A 22,807-nucleotide genomic window follows, 5' to 3' on the forward strand; every position below is an offset into this window, starting at 1 on the left:
CATTCATAGTGAGCGAACAAGCATAGTGCACTGTGGAATGATACCGTATTCATCTAGGAACTTAGCAAATAGTTCTAAACGTTGTTCACCATAACCATCATATCTGAGTCTGACACAGATTCCTCAGTATCCACCAGTGACTCTGAAAAGTCTTATGCTGATATCACCAGAATCTTGATGGCCCAACCTGATCCACCTCCACAAGGTATGATTTAAGTCTTTTTCTGTATCTATCTTTAGACTTCAGGCACAGAGAGAATTTCTCATTCATGGCTTCCACTTCATCTTCCTCCCCTTCACCTCTTGTTGCTCTTTCTTCTACTCTTTCTTTACCTAAATCTTGCACTTCTCATACCACCAATAAGATTGAAAACCTTGTAGAATATTCCTATATCCCTGAATCAGCCCAAATCAGTGAGTCCTCCTACCCTCTTATTAGCCCTTATCAGTTATACAAAAGACCCAGTTCCTTTACCCGCAGTATCCACACCCTCATCTCGACCAGACGACCTCAACCCAAAGAATATATCCAGTCTTCTCGCCTAGATCAATGTGCTCTCCAAGCCACCTCTGCTGAGCAATATGTCACTCTAGAAATCCCCTCAGAATAGCTCTCCAATTAGAAACGCGAAGGTTATACTCATCTTCACCTTGGAGGCATCAGATTAATCCTTACCCTTCATGGAAGAAAATGATTACCAATTACAGCTTGCCTTGCTATGCTTGATACCCGGTTTAAATAATACCAAGATGTTGTTATCGGTACTGTACTCACAACCCTTCATGCAGGAAGTGTTTTACTCACTTTCTATCCAAACTTCAACCTTTCTCTTCAAGATACCAACTTGCCCACAACCTTGAAAGTCCAAGTTCAGATTCAAGGTGCTGAACAACTCTCTTCTGCCAAAATTGCCACCTTACACCACCAACTGGTCTATAGGCTTCAGAATCATGCCTTAGATCTACCCACTCCAGAACACCATTCTGATACCCTCATGGTGTTAGCTGAATCTGACCAAATCCCCACAATCATCCAGATCCTAAGACAAATTCCTCGTCAGGAGCTCATCAAGCTTATGCCTCTTGAATGAATCTCCAATTATGAACAGTTCCATAATAATACAGCTCCAATTCAGACATCTGAAATATATGTTTGAAAGACGCCAAGATGGAACAGTCTGAATGACTTTTAAACCTCCTCCAAGTGCTCCACAAGAGCCTCATCGGCTCTTCTTTACCTATTCTTTAATGATCACAACTGTTTAGACAGCCCAAGAAGATCTGCCCATTACAGGCTTCAATTCTGAAGGCTACCCTGTTTATCCAGCAAAGTACAACGACCATTTCCTATGGGATGCCCCTGGCTCAGGCATGTGTGACCCAAATTGTCCCTGCTGGGATGATTGGGAAGACGACGATGATTATGCCAAAAAAAAAAACCCAAAAAGAAAAAACCTTCAGTCTCATGTCATCACTCTAAACCCAAACCACCACAAGATCCTCCACCTCCACCGGCTCCATTACCCTTCTACAAAAAAGAGCTCAACTGGATTGCCAAGCATTGCAAATCTGAGACTCCATCACCAATCCCACTTCCAACACCACCACTGGCTTGTATGATGTTTTCGTCTACTTCTTCAAACTATTATTCTTCTTTTTCTCCTTTAGAAACCCACACAGATTCCCAACGTAATGTAGTGTCCAAACCCTTTATCCCTTAAACTATAACCTCCACTGGTCACCTTGAACCACCCAAACCTTTTGAATCAGTCCTCAACTGGCAAACCCAAAATGGCAGAGCACAGAATGATACTTTGTTGAATATCAATTCTAAATTTGAAAAAATCAGTTTACGAACTGAACAACTTGAGACAAAAGTTGACTCCATCACTGCACAGATGCAGCAGATCCACCAAAATCTCCAGTCCAGAATTACTCAACTCGATTATGAGTTACGAACTATGCTTGCCCAGTGCTATTATGGCCCAGAATTTGACCAAAAGGAAAGGGAAATCCGACGCTTAAAAGCTGAACTTGATCAGACTGAATCTGAACAACAAAGACCTACCCTTTTTACCACACCACTCCTATCCCTTCCATCGACCCAACTTATCATCCATTTTCCTATATGCTTTCCCCCATCAAGCAATATGATCCTTTCAAGCTATTTGGCATGACTCATACACTTTTCGGACACAATCCATTACCACCACTATCATCCATTCGTCTAAGTTTTTGCTATATATGATGATATCATCAAAATAAACAACAACAAACTTGCCAATAAAAGCTCGCAAAACATGATTCATAAGTCTCATAAGAGTGCTCGAGGTATTAGTCAAACGAAAAGGCACGACTAACCATTCATACAAACCATATTTTGTTTTAAAGGAAATTTTTCATTCATATTCTTCTTTCATTCTAATATGACGATATCCACTTTTTTGGTCAATTTTAGAAAATACATAAGACCCCTACTATTCATCAAGCATATCATCTAGCCTAGGAATAGGATGTCGATACTTTACCATCATGTTGTTGATGGCTCGACAATCAGCACACATCCTCCACATTCCATCCTTCTTATGAACTAATAAAACCAGAATTGCACAAGGGCTCATGCTTTCTCTCACGTATCTTTTTTCCATCAATTCATTAACTTGCCTTTGAGGTTCCTTTATCTCTTCTGAGTTACTCCTATAGGTTGTTTGATTTAGAATGGTTATACTGGGTACAAAATCAATCTGATGCTTAATTCCCCATATTAAAAGTAAACCATGTGGTGTTTCCTTGGGAAAGACATCCTTATATTCTTGTAAGAGAGAAGTAATAGAATTAGGCAAAGTAGGGTCAAGTTCATTAGTGTTTAAAAATGCCTCTTTATACAAAAGTACAATCATTGGCTAATGTGAGAACAACCATTTTTTTATCTCACTCGCTCTTGTATATAAATTCTTTTGTTTTCCCTCAAATTTTCACTAAGTGGCTGCATTTTTCTTGGCTTTTTCTCTCTTATTTTTCTCAATCTCTTTTTGATTTTCACTATTTTTTCCTCTCTTTTTCTTTTGCTCACTCTCCTTGTTTTGATCACTCTCTCTCTGTAGGTTCACTTGGTCTCCATAAACTTATTTTAGTGTCAATGGAACAAGAGTGATGTTTGCGTTGATTAAATACAAATGAGTATTTGTTGGTGAATGCTTCACATATTGGTCGAATTGCTAAGGCCGCCTATGTAACAAGTGTCCAGTTTGCATTGGTACTATATCACATAACACTATATCTTCATACTTGCCAATCTAAAAAGTCACTAGTACATGCTTGTTCACTTTTACCTTACCAATATCATTCAACCCACTGTAGTTTGTATGGTCGTGGGTGTTTAGTGTCGAAAGCCCTAACTTCTCCACCATGATAGTGCTAGCAACATTAGTAAAACTTCCTCCATTAATAATCATACTATATACTTTTTCTTGAACATAACACCTAGTATGGAAAATGTTTTCCTGTTGTATGATCATACTATATTCTTTTGACCATAAGTGATGATGAAAACGATTAAAGGACTAGAGTTAGATAATAAAATGTTGCATGATAAAATTGCATCATTTAAGGGTAAACAAAGTATTTCATTGAGCATGAAAAATCACATGTTGATGAATTGATGAAAGAAAATGAAGTGCTTAAGAAAAAGAGTAATAAGCTTAATGAAATTGTGTTGAAATTCGTAAATGGTCAAAAGAACTTAGAAAAGTTACTAAGTACTAAAAAATGTGTGTTTGATAAAGGAGTGATACAAGAAAGTATCTAAAAATAGAAAATCATATATTTTCCCACCATAACATGCAAGCCAACTCCTTATTTCATGGGAGTGATTATTTGGAAACTTCAAAAGCCTGAATCATGCATTTATCATGTGCAATTCCTTCAACGAGCCTCCACATTTGATTGAGCCCAAGTTGTTAGAAGCAATCCATTAAGCGCTTCTTTGAATTTCTTTGCTTGAGCTCTTGTAATGGATCCGATGGGAACTTGAATAGGATCTAAATATGCCTCATTCCACGTGCTTGTGATAGTCTTGAAGAGGATTTGTCCCCTCCTCTTGAAGAGGATTTGTCCTCAAATCATCACCTACATCAAAAGGACTAAAATCAGAAACATTAAAAGTAGCACTTACATTGTAGTCACCAGGCAAATCCAATTTGTATGCGTTGTCATTGATCCGTTCCAAAACTTGGAATGGGCTATCTCCACGTGCTTGTGATAGTCTTGAAAAGGATTTGTCTCCTCCTCTTGAAGAGGATTTGTCCTCAAATCATCACCTACATCAAAAGGACTAAAATCAAAAACATTAAAAGTAGCACTTATATTGTACTCACCAGGCAAATCCAATTTGTATACGTTGTCATTGATCCATTCCAAAACTTGGAATGGGCTATCCCCTCGAGATAATAACTAAGATTTCCTTCGTTCTAGAAATCGTTCCTTACACATGTGTAACCACACCCAATCGCCGGGTTCAAAGAATAGCTTATGTCGCCCTTTGTTGGTTTGTTTAGCATATTGCTCAGTTCTCTGCTCAATGTTGAACTTCGCCCTCTCGAGTATCTGTTTAACAATTTTAGCCTTTTTCTTGCCATCTAAGTTAACATGCTCAGAAACAAGTAATGGAGTTAAATCCAATGGGTTAAAGGATTAAAACCATAAACAGTTTCAAACGGTAAATACTTAGTAGCAGAATGAACGTAATGATTATAAGCAAACTTAACATGTGGTAAACATTCTTCCCAAGTTTTGATGTTCTTTTTAATGATAGCTCGCAATAGAGTAGATAAAGTTCTATTCACAACTTCTGTTTGACCATCAGTTTGAGGTCGATAAGTAGTTGAAAACAATTGTCCTAGGCATACCGTGTAACCTTACAATCTCCCTAAAAATAGGTCAGCGACATTAGAAGCATCATTCGTTTTGTGGCATGGAATAAAATGTGCCATCTTTGAAAATCTATCTACAACTACAAAAATTGAGTCTTTCCCTTATTTAGACCTAGGTAAACCTAGCACAAAATCCATCGAAACATCAGTCCAAGGTACATTAGGTATTGGCAAAGGGATGTATAAGCCATAAAGTTGCATCTTCGATTTGGCTTGCCTACAAGTGCCACATTTACCACAAAATCTCTTAACATCTCATTTCATATGTGGCCAATAAAAGTGTTCCTGTAAAAGTGCTAGAGTCTTTACAACTCCAAAATGCCCCATTAACCCTCCTCCATAGGATTCTCTCACTAACAAATCTCTCAAAGAATAGTTAGGCACACATAGTTTATTCTCTCGAAATAAGTAGCCTTCATGCCTAAAGTATTTACCAATTGCGGTCTTTTCACAAGCTTGGTAATCAACACTAAAATCATGGTCATCAGCATACAATTCTTTAATATGTTCAAAACCAAGTAGTTTAGCATTACGTGTTGAGATTAGGACATACTTGCGGGGAAGCGCATCTGCAACAACGTTTTCTTGCTTGTAACGAATGACATATGCAAATGTCTCTATGAATTCTACCCCTCGAGCATGTCTCTTGCTCAGCTAGTGTTTGCCTTTAAGGTGTTTCAAGGACTCATGATCAGTGTGAATCATGAACTCCTTAGGCCATAGGTAGTGCTGCCACGTTTCTAACGCTCGACCTAACAAATACAACTCCTTATCGTAAGTATGGTAGTTTAAGGCTGCCTCACTCAGTTTTTCACTAAAGTAAGCAATTGGTCGTCCCTCCAACATTAGGACTGCACGAATACCAATACCTGAGGCATCACATTCAATTTCAAATGTTTTATTAAAGTTAGGCAAAGACAATAAGGGAGCATTGTTCAGTAAGCGGTGTGGCTAATGTGCTAAAGTCTTTCACAAATCGTTGGTATAAACTAGCAAGCCCATGAAAGCTTCTCAGATTACTTACACTTGTGGGACTCGGCCACTCTTTGAATCACAAGCCATTTGCCATCCAGACTAAAGCAATCCAAGAACTCAAGCAACTCTACCAACAACCAATTCCATTAAAGATACCCACAGATGGCCAAAAAATTCTCCAGACAAACGCAAGTGATAATTACTGGGGAGCAATCCTTTTGGAAAGATTAGATGACAAAGAATACTATTGTGCCCACGCCAGTGGTCAGTTCAAAGAATCGAAAAAATACTACCACGTCATCTACAAAAAAGCCTTAGCCGTGAAATATGGAATTCAAATATTTGAGTTTTATCTAGTTGGCCATAACGTTTTGGTCAGATTAGATAACTCATCTTTTCCCAAAATTCTAAACTACAGGAACAAGACACTACCAGACAAACAGTTGCTCCATTTCAAAAATTGGTTTATTAGGTATGACTTCACAGTCCAGCATATAAAAGGACTCAAGAACATGATCCCTGACCTTCTATCTAGACCTCCTTCTAAATCAACTTCTAGTTCCTCATCCATTTTAGTCACCTCTCTATTAACCATTCCTGTCATAGAAATGGCACCATCCTTACATTCCATAGCCCTTACCAAAAAATCATTTCCATTCAATATAACATTTTCCTCACCACATCAAATTCAAGACTTCGCAACCAAATTTCTTTTCTGATATTTCATGAACATCCATCAGAAAAAACCCTACAATTTCCCAAGTTTCAACCCAGACAAACTCTTCCTCACAGGCCTTACCATTGATCCATTTGTTTCTATCATAGAAGACGAACTTTGGTATCTCTGGTGTCTTACTGTCCTCTATGCCACAAAAATTATCTTCCCAGTCCAATCTGTTCTTCGTCATCTCTTTGACCCTTCCCAGTCCAATTAGTTCGGCTGCAAAACTTTTCTTTCATTTAGTTTTAATTTTCTAATTCATTCTGCATGTCCTTTTATTTAGTGTATGCATGTCTGGTTTATGTGGTTTTGTTTTGTATGCTTGTGAGGACACAACAACACTCAAGTTTGGGGGGGTTGTGTTTCTGAGTGCATGTGTTTATACTTGTGTTGTGTGAAGCTCTGTTATCTAATATTTGTGTATGAATTTGAAAACCTAATGAAGATAAATTGAGTGTTATTCAGTATTTAAGAGAAAGCCAAGTAGAGATAATTATAGATGGAGGTTGAACTTCTATCCCGACACTTAGACTTTTGTTGAGTTTTATGAGAATACAGTGGCAAAGCACTTTGTGATTTGGGGGCTAGCATCAATCTCATGCGTATATCAATGTTTAAGCAATTGGGAGTTAGTGAATGTAGACCAACAACAGTGACTTTACAACTTGCTGACAGATCTCATGCATATCCAGAAGGAAAGATTGAAGATGTGTTAGTGAAGGTGGATAAATTTATTTTTCCAGTGGATTTCATTGTGCTAGACTTTGAGGCAGACAAAGAAGTGCCAATCATTCTAGGGAGACCTTTCTTAGCCACGGGAAAGACTTTAATTGATGTTAAAAAAGGAGAATTACCCATGAGGGTGAATGATCAGCAAGTTGCATTCAATGTGCTGGATGTCATTAAGAGTCCCGATGAGATTGAAGATAGTAATTTTATCAGTGTTGTGGACTTTGTTGTAGCAGAGAGATTACATAGTTGCTGCAGTAAGGAAGAAATCAATGCTGTAACATTTGAAGAACTTGATGATGAAGATCATGAAGCAGCTAACATAGCATGGTCAGGGGAGAAGCAACCCTTTAGTATTGACGAGCAAATCAAGCAAAGGGAACTCACTCTAGACCAACAAGAATTCAAGGTTAATAAGCCGAGAGTGAAGCACTATATAGGAGCTGATGTGAACAGCCTAAAGAGGGATCGGTTCTTGAAGGATCCAAGTTGAGGAAACAAGAAAGGTCAGGCTGAAAGACCTAAAATCAAGCGCTAATTGGGAGGCAACCCAATAATAGAAGTTGTTTCAAGTTTTTATGGCATTGAATTTAGCTTTTAAATTATTTAATTTTTCTTTTTGTTATTTTAAGTGTGCATTTAATTTTTTTATGTCTTTATGTTACATTTCAGCAAGTAAAAAAAAATGTTGGCAAAAAGAGCAGGAGGGAATTGCTGCAGCATCACTTACAGCATGACATATAACAGAAGATTCTCAAACAACAGAGGCATTTCTTGCTTTTGCAGGAGCAAATGGATTGATAAGATTTTATGATAAGGAGTGTTTGAGAAGTATATCAAAGAAAAAGTGACCCTTTACAGCCTGTGCTGCAGCAGTGCTTCCAGCAACAGGGCAGTATCCCTAACCGCTAGTTTATTTTACTTCTGGCTGCAAAACTTTTCTTTCATTTAGTTTTAATTTTCTAATTCATTCTGCATGTCCTTTTATTTAGTGTATGCATGTCTGGTTTATGTGGTTTTGTTTTGTGTGCTTGTGACGACATAGCACCACTCAAGTTTGGGGGGGTTGTGTTTCTGAGTGCATGTGTTTATACTTGTGTTGTGTGAAGCTCTGTTATCTAATATTTGTGTATGGATTTGAAAACTTAGTGAAGATAAATTGAGTGTTATTCAGTATTTATGAGAAAACCAAGTAGAGATAATTATAGATGAATGTTGAACTTCTGTCCCGACACTTAGACTTTGGTTGAGTTTTATGAGAATGCTGTAGCAGAGCCAGGAAAACCCAAAAAAAAAAGAGTAGAAAATATCTCAAGTTTGGAGGAAAATTTTTCTTGGACTGTGCCTGTTATGAAATAAATTCTGCTCAAATTGTTTAAGTTGCTGAGTAACCAGGATTGAGTATGCACCCCATATGCAAACTTGAGTCTAAAGGTAACACGAGCTACGAGCAGTGCTGCAGCAATTAAAATCAATAAAAAGAGAAAAAAGAAAAAGAAAAAAAGCCAAAAAAAATGATGATAAAGAGGTCCGTTACCTAGGATACTAAGTAACCTGGTCTGTTTATGAGCTCCATGTTCAGCCTTGAGTCAAAGGCGTCCAAAGTTATGACCTAGATATAACATCCTGAATGCGTTTCTGTAGCAACTCTCACATGTACTTTGAATGAGTAATTGGGTGTCGTCATTACAAGTGATAGGCATTCACATGAAAGCTCAATATTGCATTGAAGGGTTTAAAAAAAAAAAGTATTATTATTGTAGCATAGTTTGAGTTTATTTATGAATTTTACTCCCTCATATGTGAATAAATTTGTGTTCTATCTCTGAATTATATGTCTGTGTAATGTTGTAGCACCTCTGGAACTTGATCAAAGTGGCAAACACACATTCTGGACAGAATGAAGCCTAAGTCTAGAACTAAATTGCTATGGCTATTTTGCATGAAGAGTGTGATCTGAGGGTTGAAGAATCTTCACAAATTTAACGACAAAGCTAAGTTATTTGTTGCATGATTGTATGATTGAAGTGTTAGTGTTATTGTCATTACTTGAGGACAAGTAATGGTTTAAGTTTGGGGGTGTGATAACTCTATGAAATGAGAGTTATCATGGCACTTTTAGACTTAAATCAATATTACTTAGAGAGTAAATGATGTTTTTCTATTGCATTTTTGTTACATTTTGCATAAATATTCATTTTAGTTTAGTCTTAATGAGTTTTGCTTAATTTAAAGTAATTCGTGCTTAAATTGTGTGCATAATTGTAGGTTTCCATAAGCTTATAATTCATGGAAGGAATGTTGATGCAATAGGCTGGCAAAAAGGAGGAAGAACATGGCTATGGAAGAATTGAAACAAATCTGAAACAGTGCAGTTGCTGTAGCCGTTACTGTAGCAACCATTGCTGTAGCAATCCTGGAACAACGACAGAGAAAATTCCGTGCAGGATACTTACAAAATTGTGATCTGCGGTTTCCTAATCTGACTTATGCACGTCTTAAGCTTCCGTTTACCCTAATTTTCAACTATAAAAGAAGCACACATCATAAGGATTAGAGAGAGCCGTCACCCAAGGAGAAAAACACAAAGAAACAAAAGAAAAACAAGATTCAAGAGAGAGATTAAGGGCTGCACAAGAGGAGAATTTGCATAAATCAATTGGGAGCTCAATCATTCTTATTCTTCTCTTGCTTTCTCGTTTTCTATTTATTTATGGGGATGTGTTTCATGGCTGAAAGTTTGTTCTTTATTTTTCTTTTACAAACCATGAACTAAATTTATTTGTGGTTGAGTGATAAACAATCTTGATAGTTTATTGACTGAATATATGTGTTGCTACATGTTTACTGTAGCAGTTTGTTTTGATAGTATTTATTTTTATTTATTATTTCGGTTGATCACCCATTTAATGATGCAAGTTAGGAGAGTGCCGCAAAAGGGCCAATCTTAGTGGAACATATAAGAACAATACTTGATCTTAAATTGAGTTTCCCAGATTGAGTTTTACTTGAGTCCCAAAAGGGCCATGATTGATTTAAGATTAGTGATGAACTAGACATAAGGATTCACCTTGTAGGGTAAAGAGAATCTAAGCGTGTAATGTTATATCTTATGTTGGCATAACAACTGATCACTGTTAGGTTGCATACAGATATAAGATATCCAACACGCGACGGCTGAGGATAAATAAGGATTCTACCTAGTGTTGTAGTAAATACTGCAGCAACCGAGCCAACCATTAGAAAATAGTCAAGACCATTAAGAGAGTTTATTCACTCAACTACTTTATATTCCCATTGATTTTATCTTTGAGATTGACGTGATAATTTACTTTGTTGCATTTTATTAACTGTGTTTTTATTTTAATTAGTAAATTAGTTTCATCAATTGTTTATCTTAATTTAGACACAAAATCTGTTAAGATTGCTCTAGCAAGTCTAATAACATCAATCCCTATGGAGGCGATCTTGAATACTCATCACTTTATTACTTGTTCTGTAAACTTGCACATTGACACCAATAGCATTAGTATTTATACACCAACAAGTTTTTGGCACTGTTGCCGGGGATTGATTATTAATTGTGATTTGTGAAATTGGTTTTAACGGTGCTAATTTTTTATTTTATTTTAATTTGTTCATTTTGTTGACACAGGTGATCTAGCAACCCTTGCATGGGCAAATATAAATCTGTTGACTTTCAGTTTGATTGAGAATAAACCATCGGGAATTACAAGCTGCTGTAGCAATGGATGATTTGAAAGATTTGAGAAACTTGAACCATAGAGAGGGGATACAACCAGTCAATGTACATGAAGGTCTGAATGGACAATGTGTTCAAAGGCAACCCAGGAACAACAACATTATTCACATGGCAAACGATAGAGACAGAGCCATTCGAGACTGCGCAGTGTTGACTCCTCAAGTCATACATCCGGGAATAGTTAGACCCGACGTTCAAGCTGACAATTTTGAACTCAAACCCGTGATGTTTCAAATGCTTCAAATAGTGGGGCAATTTAATGGTTTACCATCCGAAGATCCTCATCTACACCTTAAGTTATTTTTGGAAGTGAGTGATGCTTTCAAGATTACTGGAGCATCGTAGGAAGCATTGAGACTTAGACTTTTCCTGTTTTCTTTTAGAGATCGAACAAGAGCATGATTAAATTCTCTACCACCAGATTCTATCATTACATGGAATGATTTGGCTGACAAATTTTTTATGAAATACTTCCCACCAGCCAAGAATACAAAGTTGAGGAACGAGATCACATCTTTCCATCAACTTGAAGATGAGAGCTTGTGTGACGCATGGGAGAGATTTAAGGAGTTACTCAGAAAATGTCCTCATCATGGTATTCCTTGCTGCATATAGTTGGAAACTTTTTATAATGGTCTCAACCTAAGCACTAGATTAATGGTGGACGCTTCAGCAAATGGGGCTTTATTATCTAAGTCTTACAATGAGGCTTATGAAATTTTGGAGAGGATTGCTAACAACAATTATCAGTGGCTATCAACTAGACAAGCTACAACAAAAGGAACAGCAGGAGTTCATAACGTAGATACCTTGACAGCATTGTTAGCCCAAGTAACTTCATTAACAAGAATGGTAAAGGCTATGACTACTGCTCCAGCAACTGTTAACCAAATTTTGCGATGTGTCTTGCGTTTATTGTGGAGAAGGGCATTTATTCGACAATTGTCCTGGGAATCCAATTTTAGTCAATTATGTGGGCAGCTTCAATAGACAGAACCAGGACAATCCATATTCAAACACTTACAACTCTGGATGGAGACAACACCTCAACTTTTCATAGAGTTATCAAAACCAGACTGCTGCAACACCTAGTGGACAGAACAGACCTGCTCAACCACCTGCATTTTATCAGCAAAATCAAGAGCAAAGAAGCATCAACAATGATCAACTTAGCTCCCTTGAAACTTTGATTAAGGATTATATTGTGAAGAATGAAGTGGTTGTCCAAAGTCATGCTGCATCTTTGAGAAACTTAGAAAATCAAATTGGACAGCTTGCTATAGCATTAAGCAACAGACCTCAAGGTAGTTTACCCAACAACATAGAGGACCCAAGAAGAAAAGGGAAAGAGCACTACAAAGTGATTAACTTGAGATCTGGAAAGGATATTGATAGTTCAGTTGGTGTACCAAAAAGAAGAATTGAGTCCAACAAGGGAAAAAAAGACATTCAAGTAGAGAAAGAGTCACAATTTTTCACTTTTCAAAATGCAAATCGACATAGTTCTGCTACAGCATCTGCAGAAAGTTATGATCTAGCACCTGGTGGTGAGGCAGCTACAACATTAACATCAACATAACCGAGTAAAGAAAAAGAGAAGCAGTCTACACAACCTGCTACAGCACAGCAGCTTAGACACCCACCACCCTTCCCTCAAAGATTTCAGAAGCAGCAACAAGATAAACAGTTCAGCAAAATCTTGGGAGTGCTGAAACAACTACATATCAATATTCATTTTGTGGAAGCTCTAGAGCAAATGCCAAATTATGCGAAATTTTTGAAAGATATCTTGATAAAGAAAAGAAGACTTGGAGAATTTGAGATAGTTGCTCTAACACAAGAGTGTAGCCGAATGCTTCAGAGTAAGATACCACAGAAGATGAAGGATCCAGGAAGCTTCACAATCCCTTGCTCCATAGGCACTAAATACAGTGGCAAAGCACTTTGTGATTTGGGGGCTAGCATCAATCTCATGCGTTTATCAATGTTTAAGCAATTGGGAATTAGTGAATGTAGACCAACAACAGTGACTTTACAACTTGCTGACAGATCTCATGCATATCCAGAAGGAAATATTGAAGATGTGTTAGTGAAGGTGGATTAATTTATTTTTCCAGTGGATTTCATTGTGCTAGACTTTGAGGCAGACAAAGAAGTGCCAATCATTCTAGGGAGACCTTTCTTAGCCACGGGAAAGACTTTAATTGATGTTAAAAAAGGAGAATTAACCATGAGGGTGAATGATCAGCAAGTTGCATTCAATGTGCTGGATGTCATTAAGAGTCCCGATGAGATTGAAGATAGTAATTTTATCAGTGTTGTGGACTTTGTTGTAGCAGAGAAATTACATAGTTACTGCAGTAAGGAAGAAATCAATGCTGTAACATTTGAAGAACTTGATGATGAAGATCATGAAGCAGCTAACATAGCATGGTCAGGGAAGAAGCAGCCCTTTAGAATTGACGAGCAAATCAAGCAAAGGGAACTCACTCTAGACCAACAAGAATTCAAGGTTAATAAGCCGAGAGTGAAGCACTATATAGGAGCTGATGTGAACAGCCTAAAGAGGGATCGGTTCTTGAAGGATCCAAGTTGAGGAAGCAAGAAAGGTCAGGCTGAAAGACCTAAAATCAAGCGCTAATTGGGAGGCAACCCAATAATAGAAGTTGTTTCAAGTTTTTATGGCATTGAATTTAGCTTTTAAATTATTTAATTTTTCTTTTTGTTATTTTAAGTGTGCATTTAATTTTTTTATGTCTTTATGTTACATTTCAGCAAGTAAAAAAAAATGTTGGCAAAAAGAGCAGGAGGGAATTGCTGCAGCATCACTTACAGCATGACATATAATAGAAGATTCTCAAACAACAGAGGCATTTCTTGCTTTTGCAGGAGCAAATGGATTGATAAGATTTTATGATAAGGAGTGTTTGAGAAGTATATCAAAGAAAAAGTGACCCTTTACAGCCTGTGCTGCAGCAATGCTTCCAGCAACAGGGCAGTATCCCTAACCGCTAGTTTATTTTACTTCTGGCTGCAAAACTTTTCTTTCATTTAGTTTTAATTTTCTAATTCATTCTGCATGTCCTTTTATTTAGTGTATGCATGTCTGGTTTATGTGGTTTTGTTTTGTGTGCTTGTGACGACATAGCACCACTCAAGTTTGGGCGGGTTGTGTTTCTGAGTGCATGTGTTTATACTTGTGTTGTGTGAAGCTCTGTTATCTAATATTTGTGTATGGATTTGAAAACTTAGTGAAGATAAATTGAGTGTTATTCAGTATTTATGAGAAAACCAAGTAGAGATAATTATAGATGAATGTTGAACTTCTGTCCTGACACTTAGACTTTGGTTGAGTTTTATGAGAATGCTGTAGCAGAGCCAGGAAAACCCAAAAAAAGAAGAGTAGAAAATATCTCAAGTTTGGAGGAAAATTTTTCTTGGACTGTGCCTGTTATGAAATAAATTGTGCTCAAATGGTTTAAGTTGCTGAGTAACCAGGATTGAGTATGCACCCCATATGCAAACTTGAGTCTAAAGGTAACACGAGCTACAAGCAGTGCTGCAGCAATTAAAATCAATAAAAAGAGAAAAAAGAAAAGGAAAAAAAGCCAAAAAAAAATGATGATAAAGAGGTCCGTTACCTAGGATACTAAGTAACCTGGTCTGTTTATGAGCTCCATGTTCAGCCTTGAGTCAAAGGCGTCCAAAGTTATGACCTAAATATAACATCCTGAATGCGTTGCTGTAGCAACTCTCACATGTACTTTGAATGAGTAATTGGGTGTCGTCATTACAAGTGATAGGCATTCACATGAAAGCTCAATATTGCATTGAAGGGTTTAACTGAAAAAAAAAGTATTATTATTGTAGCACAGTTTGAGTTTATTTATGAATTTTACTCCCCCATATGTGAATAAATTTGTGTTCTATTTCTGAATTATATGTCTGTGTAATACTGTAGCACCTCTGGAACTTGATCAAAGTGGCAAACACACATTCTGGACAGAATGAAGCCTAAGTCTAGAACTAAATTGCTAGGGCTATTTTGCGTGATTAAGAGTGTGATCTGAGGGTTGAAGAATCTTTACAAATTTAACGACAAAGCTAAGTTATTTGTTGCATGATTGTATAATTGAAGTGTTAGTGTTATTGTCATTACTTGAGGACAAGTAGTGGTTTAAGTTTGGGGGTGTGATAACTCTATGAAATGAGAGTTATCATGGCACTTTTAGACTTAAATCAATATTACTTAGAGAGTAAATGATGTTTTTCTATTGCATTTTTGTTACATTTTGCATAATTATTCATTTTTGTTTAGTCTTAATGAGTTTTGCTTAATTTAAAGTAATTCGTGCTTAAATTGTGTGCATAATTTAAGGGCTGCACAAGAGGAGAATTTGCATAAATCAATTGGGAGCTCAATCATTCTTATTCTTCTCTTGCTTTCTCGTTTTCTATTTATTTATGGGGATGTGTTTCATGGCTGAAAGTTTGTTCTTTAGTTTTCTTTTACAAACCATGAACTAAATTTATTTGTGGTTGAGTGATAAACAATCTTGATAGTTTATTGACTGAATATATGTGTTGCTACATGTTTACTGTAGCAGTTTGTTTTGATAGTATTTATTTTTATTCATTATTTTGGTTGATCACCCATTTAATAATGCAAGTTAGGAGAGTGCCGCAAAAGGGCCAATCTTAGTGGAACATATAAGAACAATACTTGATCTTAAATTGAGTTTCCCAGATTGAGTTTTACTTGAGTCCCAAAAGGGTCATGCTTGATTTAAGATTAGTGATGAACTAGACATAAGGATTCACCTTGTAGGGTAAAGAGAACCTATGCGTGTAATGTTATATCTTATGTTGGCAAAGCAACTGATCACTATTAGGTTGCATATAGATATAAGATATCCAACATGCGACGGCTGAGGATAAATAAGGATTCTGCCCAGTGCTGTAGCAAATACTGCAGCAACCAAGCCAACCATTAGAAAATAGTCAAGACCATTAAGAGAGTTTATTCACTCAACTACTTTATATTCCCATTGATTTTATCTTTGAGATTGACGTGATAATTTACTTTGTTGCATTTTATTTACTGTGTTTTTATTTTAATTAGTAAATTAGTTTCATCAATTGTTTATCTTAATTTAGACACAAAATCTGCACTGTTAAGATTGCTGTAGCAAGTCTAATAACATCAATCCCTGTGGAGACGATCTTGAATACTCATCACTTTATTACTTGTTGTGTACACTTGCACATTGACACCAATAGCATTAGTATTTATACACCAACACTTTCCTACCTGAGGTGGTAAATATGGAGTTTATAGTATCTTTCTAATCACACAGAGAAAACATCTTCACAAATATGGCATCTACTTCAAGCACTTTAACTTCATCTCAAATTACCTCTGATCAATATGCTATATCTATTTCTTCTATTCTTTCACTTCCTAAAACTTGTACTAAACATGTGACCTCCAAGATTGAAAATCTAGTAGAATATTCGTATGTCCCAGATTCAGCCCAAGTTAATGAATCTTCTATGCCCTTAATCAGTCCATATCAACTCTATAAATGTGGAAACACTTTTACTCGTAGTATCAGAACTCTGATTTCTACGAAAAGGTCTACTCCAAAAGAGCATGTCCAATCTTCCCGTCTTGGTCAATGTGCTCTTCAAGCCACACAAACGGAACAATATGTTACGCTTGAAATTCCCACAGATTTAATAGCACAATGGCAAAGAGAAGGATACACCCACCTTCATCTTGGTGGTGTACGCCTCATCTTGACTCTCCATGGCCGAAAAGGTCTTCCTGTTACAGTCAGACTAGCCTTGCTTGATACAAGATTCAAATAGTACCAATATGCTGTAATTGGTACTGTTTTGACCACTCTTTATGCTGGCAGTGCTCTTCTTATCTTCTTCCCAAATTTCAATCTGTCTTTACAAGACCCAAACATACCCACTGCTTTCAAGGTACAAATCCAACTTCAAGGAGCTGAACCAGCCGTTATGGCAAAAATGACTACTCTCTATCATCAGCTAGTGTATATGTTATAGAATCATGCACTAGATCTTCCAAGCCCCCAAACTTCTTCAGACGCTCTTATGATTCTTGCAAATACAGAGACTATTCCCACAATAGTCCAGATCCATAGACAGATCCCAAAGCATGAGCTTCTCAAATTAATGCCAATGGAATGGCTTTCAAATTATGAGAAATTCCATCAAAATTCCCAGCCAATCCACACTTCTGAAGCTTTCTTTGAAAAAAGAGATTGTGGTACAGTAAAAATGACCTTTCAGCTACCATCCGAGCCAACTGCTTCAAGAACCTCTTTTTTATACACATCCATGATTACCATAGTATCTACTACTCAAGAAAACATTCCCATTCATAGCTTTTCCTCAAAAGGCTATCCCATCTATCCTGATAAATTAGATGGACATTTCTTATGGGATGTTCCTGGTTCTCATATGTGTAATCCCGATTGTCCATGTCCTGTTCATCTTAAGATACAGAATGTCTGGTATGTCGTGACCTTTGGTATCTCGTGACCATGTCATTCTCGTTACCCCAGTTGGTATCAAGCCATACGCGTCATTCACCGATATTGGTATAGATTATAAGAGTTCAATGATTTAGGAATCAAAGCATTAAAGAATAGAACCTCTTAACCTCATGGCTTCATCATCATCCTCAACTACTCCTACTTCTTCATCTTCTCCAGTTACTCTTTCTTTTACTCTCTCTTTACCTAAATCTTGTACTAAGCAAACAACCAGTAAAATAGAGAATCTTGTAGAATGCTCCTATGTTCCTGAATCTGTTCAAATCAATGAATCTTCTTTACCTCTTATCATCCATATCACTTGTATAAAAAACCTTCTTTCACTAGAAGTATCAAAACCCTAATTTCCACCAAACGACCTCATCCTAAAGAATACATCCAGTCGTCCCGACTTGATCAGTGTGCTTTGCAAGCTACTACAGCTAAACAATATGTCACTCTTGAGATATCCTCATAATTGATCTCTACATGGAAACGTGAAGGCTATACACATCTTCACCTTGGAGGTGTTCACCTTATCCTCACTCTTCATGGGAGAAAAGGCTTACCTATCACGGCCAGAATTGCTTTACTTAACACCAAGTTTAAGCAATATCAGCATGCCATCATTGGCACAGTTCTCACTACCCTCCATGCCGGAAGTGCTTTGCTTACCTTTTATCCCAATTTTAATCTTTCACTTCTTGATTCTAATCTTGCCACCACCTTAAAAGTTCAGATCCAGCTTCAAGGAGCTGAACAAATAACCTCATCTAAAATAGCTACCCTGCACCATCAACTTGTTTATAGGCTGTAAAATCATGCTTTGGACTTGCCAACTCCACAAACTGCAAATTTAGAAGCTCTTATGATTCTTACAGAATCTGAAGAGATCCCAACCATTATTCAAATACCACGGCAAATTCCCCGACAAGAATTGATCAAACTCATGCCTTTAGAATGGTTATCCAATTATGAACAATTTCATCAAAATTCTGAACCTATACAAACTTCTGAAAGCCATTTTCAGAAAAATTCAGATGGAACTGTTCGTCTTACCTTCAAACCACCACCCAGTTCGTCCTCAAAACCACCCAGATTATCTTTTACCTATTCTTCAATGATCACTTTTGTAAACACAGAACAAGAACACCTACCCATTCAAGCCTTTAATGATCAAGGTTTTCCCATATATCTGGCAAAACGTTGTTGAGTGTTAGAAAATGCATATTTATAAAGGAGAAAACCGTCATTTTACATTTCAAGTCTTACTAACAACCCTTACTTTTATGTATTTAACATTCTTATGATTTAATTACGTGTGTTTTATTTTAATTAAGTAATTTATGTATTCTAGGGGCATTATAGTCATTTCACAATAAAGGAGAGATCAGACGGCAAAACGGACATCACTTTTGAACTCAGGACGGTCGAAAACCTTAGGAGGACCATAAAAGGAAAAATGACACTATTCACATGTACGGTACTATTCACGTACACAGTACTGTATACGTTACTGTTCACGGCACTGTTCACATAGACGGATTGATGACGTGGCATTGACTGATGAGGTGTCACGATCCTGTTGGGCTAAAATTCTTATGTACTGTTGATGGTGACGTGGCAGTATATCAGTGGACGAAAAATCTCGCGTACGGTGCATGCATCACACAGGATTAGTTTCAACCAAACCGCGTTACTGTTCATCCGGGTCAAACCGCGTTACTATTCAAAGTCGGGTCAAACCGTGTTACTGTTCATCCGCGTGGTCAAACCGTGGACTGTTGACTGATGACGTGGCGCAATCTTGAGCGTCCAAACTGTTTTTAATCCGATGGCCATGATTTACTCCATGTATCTATAAAAAGGGGGCCTCCCCCCCCTAATTTGAGATCTCTGAATCCATTTTTGGGATCCATTTTCTGTAATTCCCTCTCCATCTTGTATTTTCTTCATATTTTAATAAATTCCCATTTTGCCCCTAGTTCAATTATGAGTGGCTAATTTTCTTTCAAGCTTGGGTTGAAGGTGAAGTCTCAACATGTGTCATGGGCTTAATTTGGTAAATTTACTTTCTCTTCCCCTCTAGTTTTTGTGGATGTTTTGACTTCTCGTCGACAAATAATACTAATCTTGTCTAGTACCGCCTTGGTTACACCGGCTCTCTAGTATAAGGTTATTATTATTTGGCACGATAAGCCCTTAGCACCATATTGATTAGAGCGTGGTTCATGAGGTGTGGATTCCCCCCTCATGATTTAATTAGCATTAATACGGATTATTTAGCCCATGATGCATGTTGATACGGATCCAGATACCCAAGTACGTCATTTCAATATAATTCTCGTCAATTTATTCTCGCCATTTCAATACCAATTTTAGAATTTATTCTCGCCATTTCAATACCAATTTTAGAATTTATCCTCGCCATTTTAATTTAAGTTTTAGCATATTCCAAATCATTTCCACCATAAATCCAATCACCCATTTACAAAATTAATTCTACACAATTAAAATCCGCCTCCTCGTGGGATCGACACTCGTCACCATAGATCTATACTACAATAGATTCGTGCGCTTGCGAGTACATTAAAATTTGCACAACAAGTTTTTGGCGCCGTTGCCGGGGAGGTAAGTAATTTTAATTCATAGAATTAATTTTTGTGAATAATTTCTTTTATTTGTTTTCTTGTATTTTTTTTATTATTAAAAAAAAAAGTGAATCTACATTTAAAGGTTAGTATTTCTTTTCTTTTTCTCTTCTTTAAAATTTTGTAATTTAATTTTCCATTTATTTTTCTTTGTAATTTTTTTTTTGTTTATCTTATTAATTTAATTTTTAGTTAATTTCTTTCACGTATTTATTTTTGTGTATTTTTATAGAAAGGTTGTGATAGCGCAAGAAGGTTAGTATCGTAATTTCTCCCTCTTCTTTATTTTTATTTGTTTTGTTCCCATCTTTATTTTTTGTTTTGTTTGCATCTTTATTTTTATTTTATTTATTTGCATGCATGGTCGTAGGTCATTATTACCTAATCTTGAACCTATAGACCTTGAATTAGAAAAAACACTTCGCACACACAAACACGTTAAAAATAAAATGGATTTACAAGCACCACAGGAGAGGCCATTTAAGGACTATTTTAGTCCCTTAGCTAATTTGAGCACGTCATGCATAAGATACCCAAATGTAGCTGCTAGGAGTTTTGAATTAAAACCTAGTGTGTTAAATTGTCTCCCTACATTTTATGGCCTAGAAAATGAGGATCCATATAATCATTTGAATGATTTTCATGCCATTTGTCAAACATTCAAATATGAGAATTTTTCAGATGATGATGTTAAACTTAGACTATTCCCATTTTCTTTAAAAGATAGAGCTCGTTCATGGCTTAATACATTGCCTGCTAATAGCATTGCATCATGGGAACAAATGGTTACAAAATTTTTAAATAAATATTTCCCAGTGCATAAAACCAATGCTATTCGCAGGGAAATCTCGGAGTTTACCCAGAAAGATGACGAGCAATTTTTCGAAACATGGGAGCGATTCAATGGGCTACTCTTGAAGTGTCCACATCATGGGTACGAGAAATGGCACCAATGCCAATACTTTTTGGAGGGATTATTGCCGAATGTGCAAGAATGGCTAATGGCAACAAGTGGAGGAGAGCTAATGTCAAAAAGTGCATCAGAGATTTGGGAATTTTTCCAGCGACAAGCGGATAATTCCCAACAACGGAGTCGATCACTCAGGAATACTAGACGAATTAAGGGAGTAAATGAGGTTCAAATTGGCGAGTCAACTTCGGGAATCAAAGAAGTCAAGGAGATGGTTGAAGGTCTTGCTCGACAAATAGCATCGTTATCGACTGCTAAATCAACAGAACCACATGACCATGACTCATACTCAGATCAAGCCAATGCCATAAGTGTAATGAGAAAGCCATCAAATTACAACCCATACTCCAACACATATAACCCTGGATGGAGAGACCACCCCAATTTTTCATGGTCTCAAGGATTCCAACAGAATGGACCAACAGCTCCAGCTCCACCAATTCCACAAAATCCTCAAGCCTCTCAGCCACCATTTAGACCATACAATCAGAACCAGAATTACTCTCAGCCCAGACCATGGGAGGATTCATTCCAGAATCTTAAGAATCTTACTCACTCCACGATTGAGCAACAGAACCGCACCATTGATGGACTACGAAATGAGTTGAGAGCAGGCTTCAACTCACAAGCCTAATCAGTTTCAAGCCTCGAGAAGATGGTAGGACAACTTGCTTCTTCAGTTCAGACCTTGGCAATGACTGTTGAGAAAGGTAAATTTCCAAGTCAACCAGTGCCTAATCCTAAAGGAGTACATGAAGCAAGTACTAGTTCACCACAGCAACATGGAGAGGTCAAAGCAGTAATGACCTTGCGAAAAGGAAAAGAAATCGACAACAAAGTGGAGATGCCGGTGACAAAGGAAAATCAAATTGTACCTGTGAACATTGAGGACTCACCACCGGAGGAGAGAGAATAAGCCAACCCACGAGAATACGTTCCCAAAGCTCCATTTCCTCAGAGGTTAGCGAAAGGAAAAAAGGGAAAATCTACAGGTGAGATTCTCGAAATCTTCAAACAGGTAAGTGTTAACATCCCTTTACTTGATGCTATAAAGCAAGTTCCATCTTATGCCAAGTTTCTTAAAGATTTGTGTACTAAAAAGAGAAACATGCATGTTCAAAAGAAGGCATTTTTAACAGAAAGCGTTAGTTCTATACTCCAACATAAAATTTCTTTAAAATGCAAAGACCCAGGCTCCCCCACTATCTCATGTAGTATAGGGAACCACACAATTGAGAATGCTTTGTTGAATTTAGGAGCTAGTGTAAATCTGTTACCTTATTCAGTGTTTGTGAAACTTGGACTGGGAGAATTACACCCAACTCCAGTGTTGTTACAACTTGCAGATCGGTCCACAAAAATACCTCGTGGTATTGTGGAGGACGTGCTTATCCAGGTAGACAAGTTTTATTTTCCTGTTGATTTCATTGTAATTGACACTCAACCAATACAGGATTCAAGGAAGCACATCCCCATTATTCTAGGCCGACCTTTCTTGGCA

At 37.1% G+C, this 22,807-nt stretch overlaps 2 non-coding genes across 2 annotated transcripts; both read right to left on the reverse strand.

Annotated features, from left to right (window-relative positions):
• Positions 1–11,611: 11,611 nt before the first annotated feature.
• On the reverse strand, positions 11,612–11,718 carry LOC112096613. The gene has a single exon (XR_002904511.1). It is a non-coding gene; the product is annotated as a small nucleolar RNA R71 (small nucleolar RNA).
• A 9,451-nt stretch (positions 11,719–21,169) lies between these two features.
• Positions 21,170–21,273, reverse strand: LOC112096504. Its single transcript, XR_002904407.1, has one exon. It is a non-coding gene; the product is annotated as a small nucleolar RNA R71 (small nucleolar RNA).
• Positions 21,274–22,807: the final 1,534 nt, after the last annotated feature.

This window comes from Citrus clementina, unplaced genomic scaffold, assembly GCF_000493195.1.
Source record: "Citrus clementina cultivar Clemenules unplaced genomic scaffold, Citrus_clementina_v1.0 scaffold_8, whole genome shotgun sequence".
NCBI classification, from domain to species: Eukaryota; Viridiplantae; Streptophyta; class Magnoliopsida; order Sapindales; family Rutaceae; genus Citrus; species Citrus x clementina.